At 46.8% G+C, this 15,402-nt stretch overlaps 1 protein-coding gene across 12 annotated transcripts in view; it reads right to left on the reverse strand.

The window, feature by feature from the left end:
- The window catches only part of LOC139749360 (uncharacterized), a 512,783-nt gene that overhangs the window by 135,441 nt on the left and 361,940 nt on the right, over positions 1–15,402 (reverse strand). The gene's annotated exons all lie outside the window — the stretch shown is intronic.

The following is a 15,402-nucleotide window of genomic DNA, read 5'->3' on the forward strand; positions in this document are numbered from 1 at the left end:
TCTAGCATTTCTAGAGAACCAAACTTACAGTACACCTAGCCAAGGTCATGATAACATCTGACCTGACCTGACCTACTCACTTATACCAGCGTTCCTCGCACCCAAATCACGCATGTTGGAGTTACAGAGGATGCAAAATATGGCTCAACGATTCGTCACAAATCAGAAATACCATTGCATTAAAAACAGCGTATAACAGCACGAACAATTACAAATCAAACCAATCGGTTCATACGGAAGAGAAAGTATGGCAGAGACTTGAAGACAACGATCATACACACCACACAAATCCCAGATGTGGACCACAATACAAACATGGCACAACCATAATTCCCTTAAAGCCTCAAAACAACCAGGGAGTCTCAATCAATGTACATAGTGAACATTGTTTACCTTAGCTTAGTGAATATCCTTCACCAAACCAAAATATACAACAAGAATACACAGGCTTCCCCCCTCCCACCCCCAGTCTGCCGGGGTAATTGAATAAGGCACCAATAATCCTAGCTCCTAACTAGAACTATGGATATATATATATATATATATATATATATATATATATATATATATATATATATATATATATATATATATATATATATATATAAAACTCTACATTGAATTATAACTACAGTTATGGACGTTTAACATCACAATACAGCAATCTATTTAAGGCATTCAAACAAACGGCTTACGACCTGAAATCCAGCCACTAGTGCAGCATTATGTTCCTCCTGCACCCGACCACTGTTGACACAACTCACTTTGGTAACGTAACCCAACATTAGCTCACCGTTCCTTTTTACCAGCATCCGGGAGGCATACATCCCAAGATGTTCACAGAATCGTTAACCATTAAGGATCAGGTGAAAAGCCATCCCTTCATACTCAAGGGTCGTAACGTCGTGCTCATGGCTCGTAAATCCGTGCTCAAGGGTCGTAAAGTCGTGCTTATGGATCGCACATTCGTGCTTAAGGGTCGTAAAGTCGTGTTCATGGATCGCACATTCGTGCTCAAGAGTCGTAAAGCCGTGTTCAAGGTGTTGATAAACAGCGAATCTTTTAACGGTGACCAAGAATAATTATCAGAGCCTCATACTGCACGACTAGGGGTGTGTGAAGGGAAGAGTGCGTGGATAACCATATGTAATTCAACACACACTCTCACTTTTGTAACGAACAAGTTCTACCTCGCTCTTCATGAGCAGCAAGGCTCATGAACAGGTGGTCCTCTAATAGGCAATCCCCCAGCCAATGGTGCCCCGGTAGCAACTCCCCCAGCTAATGGTTCCCTCGTAGTCACTCCCCCAACCAATGTTTCCCCAGTAGGCACTTACCCCAGAGAATGGTCTCCCAGTAGTCACTTGCCCGGCCACTGCTCCCCCAAAGTGCACTCTCTTGGCTAATGTCTCTCCTTCTCGCGTGCCCAGTTATGTCTAATTATCTACTACCCCTGTGGCTCACACCTCACTACACTACCTCTTAAAAAGTGAGCATGGGAGGAAGTGGGTAAACTGCATGCGTCCCTCCTACCCTGTCCAGTTGCGTGCGCCAAGCGTCACACCATGTTCGAGTGACGCCCGTTTTACACAACGACAAGAGGCGAGGACATCAAGCGGGTGGGTCTGGTCAGTGCCGCGCCCACTGCCCCACCTGGCCAGGCGTAGGTGACTGGGAGGAACGCAGTGAATTGACCCCTCCCCTGATGCCCCACATCTTCACCAGGCAGGTCAGTGAGGTCGTGGCCACGGTGAGAGATAATTAGACATTACTGGCCACGCGAGGAAGGAGAGCCATTAGCCACATAGTGTACACAGTTACGCTGTTCAGCAGTTAAATGATTAAGACCCCACGGCTGAGGACTAGGGAACATAAGCCATGATGATTTCATCAGACGTAGCTGCTATTGTGTGGGCGGGCGTGACCTTGTGCAGCCATCCATCATCCACAAGTGGGTATTAAGACAGCTTTCGGTCGGGATCCTGTTACCAACACCTCAATCTTCCCCACAAACTTTATGATACTCAAGGAACACGATCCATGAAGTATCCGACAAGCAACCATCTGTCGGGTATAAAGTCATAAGACGTACACACTGGATGTGAGGACAACCACACCTGGAACATCAACTTCATGTACAGGAATGGCTTCCATCTCACCTGTGAACCTGTTCATTGGTTCTTCCTCTGCTGATGTACTGCTATTAAAGGATCAATCATTTACATGTTATCTTGAGTGAGTAACCCGTATAGATAATCACGTGAGCATCTGGAATCAGATGTAATCGCTTACTTTGCAGCCAAATTTGCTGATTATTTAAGCTCTATTAATCACTGTGTAGTTATCCTCAGTGTAATTATACACTATCAGACTAACAATAAAGCCTAATGACTTCCCTGTATACAACTCATTTCTCTGATATTTTATTACATAATTATTTCCTGTAACAAATATGAATGAATTTTTCATTATTTACTCATAATTTCCTGTCAAATGAACTACACGAGAGCGAGGGTGCACTGTATGTGCTGCTACATTTACTCATAACGGCTGACGAAGGTGTTCACACATTGTTCTACTGGTGGATGTTGCTTAACGTCGACCGCCTTAATGACCCTGGCAGTTGACAGGTCTAGTAGACTAGACGACTATTCTGTACTGACCTGCTGGTGTTCAGGGGGATGTAGAAGCAGGAGGACCTTACGACTACAGCTCTAGCAGCAGTGATGAAAGATCAGGTTGGCTTCATTAGTTCTATGAACTCTGGAGCGGTGATGTAAAGGCAGGCCGGCCTCACTGACTAGTTTCTATAACATGTGTAGCAGTGATGTGGAGGCAGATTGCCCCAGTAACCTTTAGAACTCCGGTGGCGAATCTCTTCTTTTGTGGATTAAATTCAGAGTAAAAAACACTAAAGGAACTTTGATGTGATTCGACTGGTTAGAAAAACTTCAGAAAGGTGACTGGAACATTTGGGAGGAATAGATGAAGGAAGGATTCCTGATCTGTTGTCGCACTGGGCAACACGTACAAAATGACCTACAGACCGGCCATGGAAGAGGAGGAGGGATGATGAACAGGACATTTGGACTGTATACAAGATGGGTTGACCGGACAGACTGTGTGTAGCAATATTCCGGGTCAGAGCGAAGTGGGGACACAAGGATGTTTCTGACAAGCTGAACAGCACATCTAAGGGCACCTTTGGCGTTCTTCATGACAGCAACTCCACCGCTGATGTTACTTCCCCTACGTGTGTTCCTGCTACTGCTACCTACACCACTACTGCTGTTTCTGTTCCTTCCCTAACAACGCAAGGTATTGCACACACAGCCACTCTGCACTGTGGAGGTCAACATCTTCACTCTACTTCCCGGGTTCTCACTCTACCTCCCGGGTTTTCATTCTATCTCACAGGTCCTTATTCTACCTCCTGGGGTCTCATTTTTGCCTTCAGCGTCCTCATTCTACCTCCTGGGTCCTCAGTCTCTCTCTTGAGTTCTCATTCAACTTCTACGTTCCCATTCTGCCTCCTGGTCCATATGCCAGTGGGTCCTACACTGTACATTACATAAATACACGTCTAGAGTATTGCCTCTCATCTGGCTTACAGCTCGGTCAAATATTCAGAGAATAACATAAAGAAAATCACCACAGCAGCGATGAATAATCGGGACATGATTCTCTCTCTCTCTCTCTCTCTCTCTCTCTCTCTCTCTCTCTCTCTCTCTCTCTCTCTCTCTCTCTCAGCCAGAGATGGTACGAGCGAGTGGCACGGATTCCGAGGATGTCTCTTGGGTCAAGATATTTCATAGCCAATTAAAACTTCGTCAGCGAGTCATCAGTCATTAGGAAGCTTCAGCAATAACAGGCTGACATCTTCCACCCAGTGCAGTCGTGCTGCTGGTGTGGAGTGGATACAAACATGGACATACGTCCTGCCGCTCAACTGCTCTGTAATAAGAGCTTATCAAATGAACCGACGAGGTTCCCAAATGCCTTCTTTACGAGCTGGGCGAACACGAGCTCTTCAATGGCCACTGCCAGTACTAGAGAGACCCAAGTCTCGTAGCTACCGTGGCTGACGCAGTCCCCTAATCTGATCTCGTGGAACCTTCACAAGGTTGACGTAATCCTCAAACGTCTAGAGCTAAAGCTGAGACCATATAAATTCCAGGAAACTTGAGTAAAACTCGAAACTAAAAACCAATGTGTTCTACTTCCACATATTTCAGTGACAGATAATTCAGATACAAGAAGAATATCTTAATCAACCAACAAAGAATAATGATCATACGTATAATCTATACTTGAAAGCGGTTATGGCAGCTGACGTAACCGTGTGGGCTAACTTGAGGCACCAGGTGGGGCAGGGGACTCAGGTTCTGGGTGCACTGAGGAATGTGTATAAGAAGACCACTGGTGTCTGTTGAGTCATGTTTGATGGTACACTTGTGCCGACGGTGATGTAAGACTTAGTCCCACTCTCAAGGCAGCTCACCCCCCCCCCCTCCCTCCCAGACATACGCTGTTTGGGTAGCGTTTCTCCGACGTCGTGACATAAGCCAATCCCCCAGCGAGGTGCCAGTGTTTACCGGTGCCTCTAATATAACTTTTTCTTTTCTAACGTATGAGGTAAACATTTACCCCACACAGACAGAGGATGTTGGTTTGCACCAGCGCGACCACATCGCAGTGTGCAAAAGGTAAATATACGAGATATAATATCCTTTTGATCCGGGGAAGTCGGCTCATTATCTGCAGAGGCAGACCCGTAAAGTTTGAAGACAGATAACTCCGTGTCTTATCTGGCCCTACTTCCCTACACAGCCGTTCCTCTTGATACACCTACGTCACGTAACAGTAAAATTACACGTTAAGAAGACGTCACAAATCTAAATATCCTCAACGTACTCAAAGCCTAAATAAAGACATGAAGGTCCTGCTGCATTGAACATATCGCCATTTACAGGGAAAAACAGCAATTTAAATACAGTCCCTAATTTCCCTTCGTCTACGCCTCTATGTTGCAGCCTTGCTGGTGGACGGGGAGTACAAGTGTTCGACATCCACGGGTCCAGGGAACACGTGACACCTGCTCGTTACACTGGCCAAGTACACGGGGAACCACTGGTCATGTGGGCTCGTCTGCCCACCGTACCCTTCAGTATATAATGACCTGGCCTCTGACTTGGACATGAGGAATCAGGTCATAGGTCATATATATATATATATATATATATATATATATATATATATATATATATATATATATATATATATATATATATACATATAATGGTGGACTGTAAATCACATACTCTTACATACAGAGTTTAGTATCATAAACAGATGGTATCATCGTAGTTGGCAAGTGTATATCTTTGACAACCCGACTCTGCGACTCACCAAGGTAAACAATGACTTAATATCATACAACAGAACTACGTCATCCGGTCTCTCTTGCCCATCACAGGAGGGGACCCCCTCGTGCATGGCATCACTACAGAAGTGTTGATATCGTGAACATCAAGGGTCATAATGCAAACATTTTCCCGGGAATATTTTCATAAATCCTCTGTGGGTCATTAGAGTTCGTTGTGCACTTTTAAGCTGGTAGTAATACTATTAAGATATTAACACTAAATCTGGCTCGTCATTATAATGATTCAGTCTAACGTAACCACGGTACTAAATGCTGTTAATAAGGATGACTCAATATGAATATAATGATTCAATGTAGCGATTACTGCTGCTGACTGTGACGCATTCACGGGCCGCCTGGTGTCGAACCCGCACAGCTTCCAATATATACGTAGGGTTAACGGGACGGCGTTGTTAAGGACATTCAGTCCCTCCTGCCGTCTCAGCTAACGTAAGCCAAAAAAAAAAAAAAAGTATTTACCGTCACTGTCTGACTGGATAGGCAGGTTAGTTGGAGGTCAGCAGAGCAGCTGACAGGATGAAGTCTACATGAAGTCAGGATAGAGACTGTCATGAGCAGTGAGAGGACGCCACCTTCGTATGGTGAATTCTGTTCTCTGTAAGATTACAGTGTCGGCTGGTGGGCAGTAAGATGACAGCTAGCATAACATGCTTCCATGTCACACTAAGAACACCTCATTCTGTATCATAACTAGTTTACAGCAACAGGTCGATGTTGACAGTAAATAGTGTGCCAGGTCGTCGTCTAGGGGAGCGTAAAGGTGGTGTAGTGGTTTGCGTCACTGACTACTCATTCAGTGATACCCGTTCGACCCCCGGAGCGGACGGACGGCGGTGTTGCAGTTCACCCAGCTGTTCATCCCTTCCTCCGGCTAGAAGACATAAGGGTACCAACTTGGGCTGGGGTAAAGCACCACAAGCCTCGCCAGCCGACAGAGGTGTCACAAAATGGCCCTAACTGACAGGGCTGATGAGTCTACCAGGGGTGTCCATGTCCAGGGCCATGGCCCTCACTGACAGTCCGGGGACGTGACCCTCAAGAGATGGCCTTAAGAACCATCCTGAGGGTAGTACACAGCACGGCACAACATCCCTCCACGGAGACCCAGTCTGCTGACTGGTGCCCCACACCTGACGCTCTCCTCCTCAACTAACAGTTCATAATAAACAAACCCACAGGCAACACATCATACAACAGCAAAGCTGAAAAAAGAGCATAATTGGAAACGTTTATCTTCATAACCTGGTTCCTGCACACCGCTAGTTGATTTACTGCATCACGTCGCATGTACTGTTTCATGTACAACCAGACCTTGTGTCATGCCTCGTGAGGAACACTGAACTTTTAATCTACTTTTAATAATCTCTCTCTCTCTCTCTCTCTCTCTCTCTCTCTCTCTCTCTCTCTCTCTCTCTCTCTCTCTCTCTCTCTCTCTCTCTCTCTCTCTCTCCAGAAGAACATATATATAACTTGGAAGTCTTCAACAGATCATCAACCATCGTTATGTACCACAGTCTCCAGGTCAGTTACGGCGGCGTAACGCGTCCATAAACAGACAGACCCTTGGCACTGGTTAATTAGAGAGGTGTCACATAACTGTTACCGTCTTACAGGACGGTACCGTCAGGACCTTCTGTGTTTAGGTTATCTGCTGGGTAATGATGAGGTCATGTAATGGCCGGGTTGGCACGATCTACTGGTCATGATGTACTGCATGACAGTTTACATATTTACATCAACACATGACGAACAGTGGCATGACCGCCACCTTCACTCAGACGTAGAATGATAGGTTTATGAGGCTCACCTCTGTGCCCTCGACCGTCATACACATGACTCTTACAACTGACTTTCCTTCGTCTGGATGTTGCTAGCAAAGAGATCTATTGTGTATTGGGATCAAGATGTTTATAACGTGCTGTGACTCTCGTCTACAAGTAATGGCCTTTTAAGTACGCGCAATTAAAGCTTTTTTAATGGAGTTCTGCACATTCATTGGAAGGCAAAAATCCCAACCATCTCTTGTGTCGCCAGTTTTTCTCTCTACACAAACCAAAGCACGTTCACACGCCTGCATGCCTACACTTACCTCCTGCCCAGACATTCTGTGGTACCGGAACACTACTGCCCATCACCTCACGAACAACCCCTGACCTGACATCAGGGCCAACCACGTGACCTGGCATCAGGGCTAACCCCTGACCTGACATCAGGGCCAACCACGTGACCTGGCATCAGGGCCAACCCTGTGACCTGGCATCAGGGCCAACCCCTGACCTGACATCAGAGAGAAAACTCTCATTGTTTCGCTTCTCGTGCTGTCTATTCCGTATGTTTACCAAGCCTTCCTCATTGCCGTCCCACTAAATTACAAGCCACATCTTGGCGTGGGTCCAATGGTCCCCTTCCGTCTCTCCTTAAACTCTCCACATATATTCTGGTTCTGGTGAAGCACGGACGGCTCTGTGTAGTATGTTCCCTCCGTACGTAATCACGGGCAGCTGTACTTGTCCTTGCTGGGCGATCGCCTCCTACAGTGTGGTAGTGTCTCAAGAAAGAAGCATGTTAAAGGAAGGCTTGGATGCCTTTGTGCGCTTCTGCAGCATACAACATGGAACTCTTTGTCTGGTACATGTATTCAAAGCACATATGGAGCAGAGGTTCGTATTCTTTTATGTACTTTTGCATATGGACGACGCCGGTGAGGGCGTGGACGATACTGCTGAGGAGAGAGGTAAGGATGATGGACAATATGGGATTAACTGGTGTATCGTAGTGGGGTATGTGTGGTGGTAGTGGTAGTGGTGATGGAGGTAGTAGTAGTGATGCTTTAGTGGTGGACCTAGTGGCGGTGGTGATCATGGCAGTGGTGAAGATAGTGATGACGATGATGGTCTTGGTAGTGGTGGAGATAATGGTGGGGACGACAGTGCACGAGAGGCTACGTATCAACGTCTGGGGAGAATCCTGTGAGGCAGACGGGCAGCGTGACCTGCCCAACATTACCCCCAAGTTACTACCATAGGGAAGCCTGGGTCTGGCGGCGGGGCGCCCCAGACCTGCTACCCAGCCAGCCTGCAGGCGAGGACGGAGTCACCACCAACACACTAAGTAACTCAATATCCGCCTGAACCTCAGGCTACATGTAGGCAAGACCTCCGTGCGTAGATGCCACGTTAGTTCCGTGCTAACTGCCGGACGGACCTCTGCGGCTCGCACTGTGTTATCTGTCCACATGTTTTATTGGAGCAGGTGGTGGGCTCGGTGTACTCCAGGGGGAGGGGTGAGAGAGGGAGAGGGAGAGAGAGAGAGAGAGAGAGAGAGAGAGAGAGAGAGAGAGAGAGAGAGAGAGAGAGAGAGAGAGAGAGAGAGAGAGAGAAGGGAGAGATATATGGTCTAAGCTAGGTGGTCTGGCCTTAAAATCACTGAAAAAGATATAGTCCTCCTCAAAACAGAAGAAAAAGATTGCTAAGGAAAGTCTCTCTCTCTCTCTCTCTCTCTCTCTCTCTCTCTCTCTCTCTCTCTCTCTCTCTCTCTCTCTCTCTCTCTCTCCAGAGGTTACAAGTACAGCATTACCGACAGCGCCAATGACAGGACGAGCACCATAGGCAGAGTCATATATATATATATATATATATATATATATATATATATATATATATATATATATATATATATATATATATATATATATATATATATATATATATATATATATGGACGTATGGCAGGAACATGGTCCAACACAAGCAGTGCGCTGCTCTCCCACACAGACACTGGACTGGACGAGAGGGATCCATCCGTACCAGCACTACGTGTGGCGGGAGACACTATCTCCCACATGCACCTTCCCTAACCACCAGGTGCCCCGTGCATCAGGCGTGTGGCACGGCGGGAGACATCTTCGAGGACGAGGTTTGGTAAAGACTCCGTATATTAGTGAGCATGAAGACCCAGTCCTCTGAGCACTATATCAGGCGAGAGTAACAGCCTGCAGCTCCCTGGCACTAAATGTGGAGGGGTGGGGTTGGACAACCCACCTTCCCAATTGCAAGATATGCAAAGTGACGATGCAGCTCCTTAATGGGGTGAACACATCTCCATAAGCGGCAGACATGAACAGGATGCCAGCTCCCTCAGCACTAAACAGAGAACAGGGGTACAAAGAGGACCCATAACACCTGGTCCGATAAGACGACTGAGCTCATCCCAAGCAGTCGTTCTTGGAAGACAACCTAAACACCCCAAGCAGTGGATCTGGGGAGGGGGAGGAAGAGGAGGAGGACTCAACCATCCCTCCTCAAGCAGAAACGCTGGAGAGGAAGGGGAGAACAACGTGGGACGCATCAGCAGTGGCCCACCAGACTGCGGTGAAGCCCCCCGCTGCTCCACACCACAGCTGTGGCAGGAGAGTGTGGTGTCAGGCAGTCGCCTCACGTACCGGCTTATGCAGGGGAGGTGCGCTGCACGATTCGTTTCTGTCCTACGTTAGGTTTGCGCTGTCGCCTCCAGTGTGTAAGAGAGGTGTTGCTGGGATACGACAGTTCCTGGTGGTGCACTACTGCTGGAGGTATGAGTATGGCCAGCATAGTTACTTTAATATGGCAACATTAGGGCAGTATAGTTACATAGATACGTCTGGGCAGTATAGTTACATAGATACGTCTGGGCAGTATAGTCACATAGATACGTGTGGGCAGTAGTGTTATAAGGTTAGATATTATGACATTTGGTCAGGAGAGGTACTCATATATGATGAAGTTTGGGCACCATAATCATATAGATATTATGAAGTTTGGGCAGCATTGTTATTTCCATATGACAACGTTTGGGCAGCATAATTACTTATATATGATTACATCTGGACAGCATAGTTACTTAAATGGGGTGATGCTTCTTGACGCCTTATAAATCAGCAGACATGTTGAGCAACCACGCCGAAGGAGCCATTAAACATACGTCACCCAAATCTGTCTCTCATTAAACCACACGAATCCAGTCCACTGCATCACGCCACACATGTCAACTCATACGACTACTCAATTACCCTATGTGGACTGCGTCCATCACATCGCTTCCCTACACTACGCTACCTGCTGGGGAACACAGGTGTCGGTGGCTCGTTAAACGCCCACACTACCACAACCTTACGCTGGTGAATCTTGGTCACCTATAGTGAAGACGGTAACCAGAAGCACCGTAACCGAACAACGACGAAGTTACACGGTGTAACACTACTGGAGCGCTGTACAGTAACACTGAACCGTAAAACAAATCTTATCTCACCGGAGATTTATTTTACATTTCAATGTCTATACATTTTGTAGCACTGATGAAAATGGAACGCTTCCATTATACAGGGACTAAATATTTCACAGCGCGCTCTTTTATTTCACGTCCCATCGAAACAAAACCTCGCACTACACAATATATACATATTTTTCTTCCGTTTGAATGGACTGAAAAAGATCCCCATCCAGTCAGCGGAGAGCATTTCCAGTCCCCTACAGCTCGGGGCTGATGTGTCTGGCTCATCACCAGGAGGAGGATGTTGCAATGTTGAGGCGCTCAGGGCACGGCGCTGTGCTCCTGGGTTGTGATGGTCTGGCTTCTGACCTTAACACTCTAGGGTCAGGTGAAAGGCCACGCCAACATACCCAAGACTCGTACCGTCGTGGTCAATAGGGTTAATCATCATGATCACACACACACACACACACACGCTGCATGTTTCGCTCCTCGATAGATCAACTAACTGTAAAAGTAAAGTCAAACCGTTGCACGAGAATGAACATCATTATCTATTTGTGTCACCTTTTGCTGCTAAGAAAGTTATACGAAGAAAGGAAAAAAGTTCAGAGTTCAGAGTGAAGACAATGGAACCGTCCGTAGCAAGAGGCTTCTGTACTTGGCTACTTGTTCGTATGTACAAGGGTCGTACTGTCGTGATCAAGGGTCGTACCGTCGTGATCAAGGGTCGTACCGTCGTGATCAAGGGTCGTATCGTCGTGCTCATAGGTCGTACTGTCGTGCTGAACGTACAAGTCATGATCTCGCACATGTCAGACATAAACAAAGAAAATACAATATGAGCACCCACGTCAGGGTGGGTAAGAGGTCCAACATGAACGATACGTCATGATGAACTCAGGCGCGTAACGTACATGACATCAATAAAAAGAAACGATAGAAAATATAACAGTACTCGCTCCTCACCGTTGTCAGAACTATCGAACAAAAAAAGAAAAAAAAAAAACGCCATATGGAGCCAAGCTTGCTGGCGTGTCTAGCCAATGCTATGATTACAAGTTCCAGAATCAACGAGAGACTAACGGGGTTGACAGCTTTATTGCGTGTTGATTTTCAGTCTTCCCGTTTTCGTTTTGAAGAATGAAACTGTCTACATACACTGTACTACAGACTTGACCGCCACCTGAGTCTTTATTACTTTGATCAGTATTACCATCCATACATATGGTTGACATTATCATCATCATTACTGTTTATATGTCACTATTGAAGTCATTAGCACTATTACCTTTATCACTGCAGTTATCATTGATGATCTAATCTCTCATTAATATTCTCTAATTCCCGGAGTTCCTGCTATCATCATTATCATCATATCAATAACGTAGTTACTATTTACGTTATTTGAATAATGATAAATATGACCACCATTAACAGTATCTGCTCGAGTCAATTATTGGTTCATTAATTACTGCTGTTGCTTGTAGCTGTCTTGCTGCTTTCCCACAGGTGTCAGGGACGGTAGGGGCGGAATACTCCTTACTTTATATATTGATTTTCACCCTTAACTTCCAGCTCTGCAGACTCGAAGGGCCAGATGATTAATATGCCACGCGTTTGTACCTCTGATGCCTACATATCAGCAGCTAAGTGACACCTGACACCCCTGGTGGTCAAAGACGACACTAACCACTCCCCATCCCCAGATTATAGCTGCTAGGTGACACCTGACGCCCCTGGCAGCGATGAGTCTTGATATTATCACCTAGGTGACACGTGACATCCATAGCGGTCACAGACGACCCTAACACTCAGATATTAACAACTAGGTGACATGTGACACCTCTGGCAGTCACAGAGAACACTAACTCTTGATATTATCAGCTAGGTGACACGCAACACACCCCTGGCATTCAAAGACGACACTGACCTCAGATACTAGCAGCTAGGTGACACCTAACACACCCTTGGCGGTCACAGTCGACACTAACCTCCAGGCTTGAGCAGCAAATTGATATTTGACACACCTGGTGAACATAAACGACACTAAACCCCTCAGACATCAGCAGCTGGGTGACACCTGAACAAACTCCTGGTTGTCACAGACGAGAATGACCCCCCCTCCCCTCCCCCCAAGTCAGGAGCAGCAAGGTGACACCTGACACCTCAAATGAAAATAGACGGCATCCCTCCCAAGATATTAACAGCTAGGTGACACTCATACACCCCTGGCGGTCACACATGACACTACACCTTTTAGGGAAATACGTGGTTGATCTCTTACATGACAGGTGACACATCCGTCACGTTACTACACACACACACACACACACACACACACACACACACACACACACACACAGGTGGGTGGTATAACGTTACACCCACGTCCAGTACTCTCCTCGTACAAGGGTCAGTGTTCATCAAAACTGAGTTTTTACTGCCTCAAGGACCGAACGTCATGTGATCTGTGATGTTCATCATAAACGCTTACTTCTGCCTTTTTTTCTCTCTAGGGGCCATTTATTTACCAAGAGCAGACAGTGTGGCTTCTGTCACACATGAATTCCAATCAGAGCCCAGGGAACCTGTTTGAGCCACACAGCAACTGGAGCCTCCGTGACGCAGGTACTGACCATAAATACACGACCTGCCCGAGGTCGGACCCGTATAGGTTCGAATCCTGGCCCACATCCAACCCAGGTGTTTATCCTCCCTTTGATGGAAAGTTCATAAATGGTTACCTGGCTTGAACTGGTGTGTGTGTGTGTGTGTGTGTGTGTGTGTGTGTGTGTGTGTGTGTGTGTGTGTGTGTGTGTGTGTGTGTGTGTGTATACTATTAGTAAAGACGTGGTACACAAGGTTAAGCCCCGAGGCAACTCGATTGTCAAACTCTCTCTCGGTAACACACAAACGTAGTAACCACATAAAAGGGGGCCCAAGTGAGGTGGGTTGATCGCTGCTAACATCAAAATGCACAGGAGATGCGCCATCTACGTCTGCCTCAACTGCCACGCGAGGCGAGGTCGAGACTGACGTGGTTTGAGAATGAAGGGAGACCACGAGAGTTGGGTGACTGTCAGTGCCTGCCTAACCTCCTCGTACATCTCCCCAGGATATAAAGCCCGGGAAGAGGGTGGCCAGGAAATAAAGCCTGGAAGTAAGATAACCAAACAAGTAAGTTAATGAGAGAGTAACAAAGAAAATAAGAAGATAAACAAGCAAAGACGAGAAGGTAACAAGTTAAACAAGTATGGGAATCATACAAACAGTCAAGGTATTTAAGTAAGCAAGGTAAGCAAGCAAGCATGCAAGCAAGGTGTGTACCTTGGTAAGATGATCCGTCAAGCAGTAAGTATGGTGAACAGCACATTACCAAGAGGACGAGTCGTGTAACGTATCGGTCTACTGCATGATGGGTCGCTGGTTCCACGCATCTCTCCTCAAGTAGGAAGGGCACGCCTTCAACACCCATCACCACCAACACCACCACCCACCATCTACACCGCCAGGAACTCGTCAAGAGGCGAAGGGCGTGCGACGAGCAGCCGGCCAGGGAGGATAGCGGGCCAATAGCCCGCAACGCTAAATGAAACCAATTGGTTACGACAAGCAACAGAGCCAGTGCGGGAGATGGGCTGGCTTGGCGCAAATCAGTCCAGTGTAACACGACCCGTTGCATTAAATCCCGTTCACACACTCGAGTTTCTTTCACTGGATTCCAGTTTGCTTTCACTGTGACGAGTGATAAAAGGAGGATTATACTCCAGCAACATTGAAACTGGATGACATGCCCTCCTGCTTGCAACTGGGGCAATATTTAAAACGGTTCCAGCCGGTTGCTGGAAACATCGACGGCGTTTTTTTCCTCAATCTAATTCGGTAAAGCCTATTTGGCAGATAATGCGGTCAAAGCTATTTGCTGTGGCTACTAAAATAGATGAAGCGGATGGTGGTTGAAGCTGTAGCAAGAGAGGATAGTGGTTGTGGTGGTGGTGGTGGTTGTGGAAGTAACAGTGGAAGATGATGACAACGGTGGATGGTGATGGTGCATGGTGATGAAATGTGTGGTGGCGATGGTGGAGAAGGTTATGATGATACTGGAGAGAGGTTGTGGCAAGTGTAAGGAACGCTGACGCTGCAACCCTGGACAACACCGCCAGCTGTAACGACAGCTGCACCAACAGCAGCAAGAGATCCAACAACAGCATAACAAACCCTGGTCCCCGCGTACACGGTCGAGGACAAGTAGGCGAAGGTTCATGTATCCCTCTTGCAGAAACTTTTGACTGCAGGTAAAAATAATCGCTAGACGACAATTTTGTTAAGTCTTCTTACCTTCCGTATACCTTACGGTGGTTTGGGAGGTCTCCTACCCCAACAGCTGGGTCTGGGGACCTTACCTTACGTATACCTTACGATGGTTTTAAAGTTCTATGTCTAATGGGGGTTGTGAGAAAGCTAAACTGCCTAACTTTAAGGCCCTATAGTATAGACTGATCATAACCGCCAGAAACGGGGGTAAGCGAGACATTCGCTTCTGCCAGTTGGTTCTCTGGAGCCACTTCCCAGGTCCTGCTACTTGCCTCGTCGCTACAGTTACTAGCGGCCATTCAGACAGTCAGTATTAATGCTCCTGACAATTACCCGTCAACTGGGTCCTAACGGCGCAGCTGAAACAGCATAATTGCTGCCTCATCTGCATG

Source organism: Panulirus ornatus, chromosome 7 (assembly GCF_036320965.1).
Source record: "Panulirus ornatus isolate Po-2019 chromosome 7, ASM3632096v1, whole genome shotgun sequence".
NCBI lineage: Eukaryota > Metazoa > Arthropoda > Malacostraca > Decapoda > Palinuridae > Panulirus > Panulirus ornatus.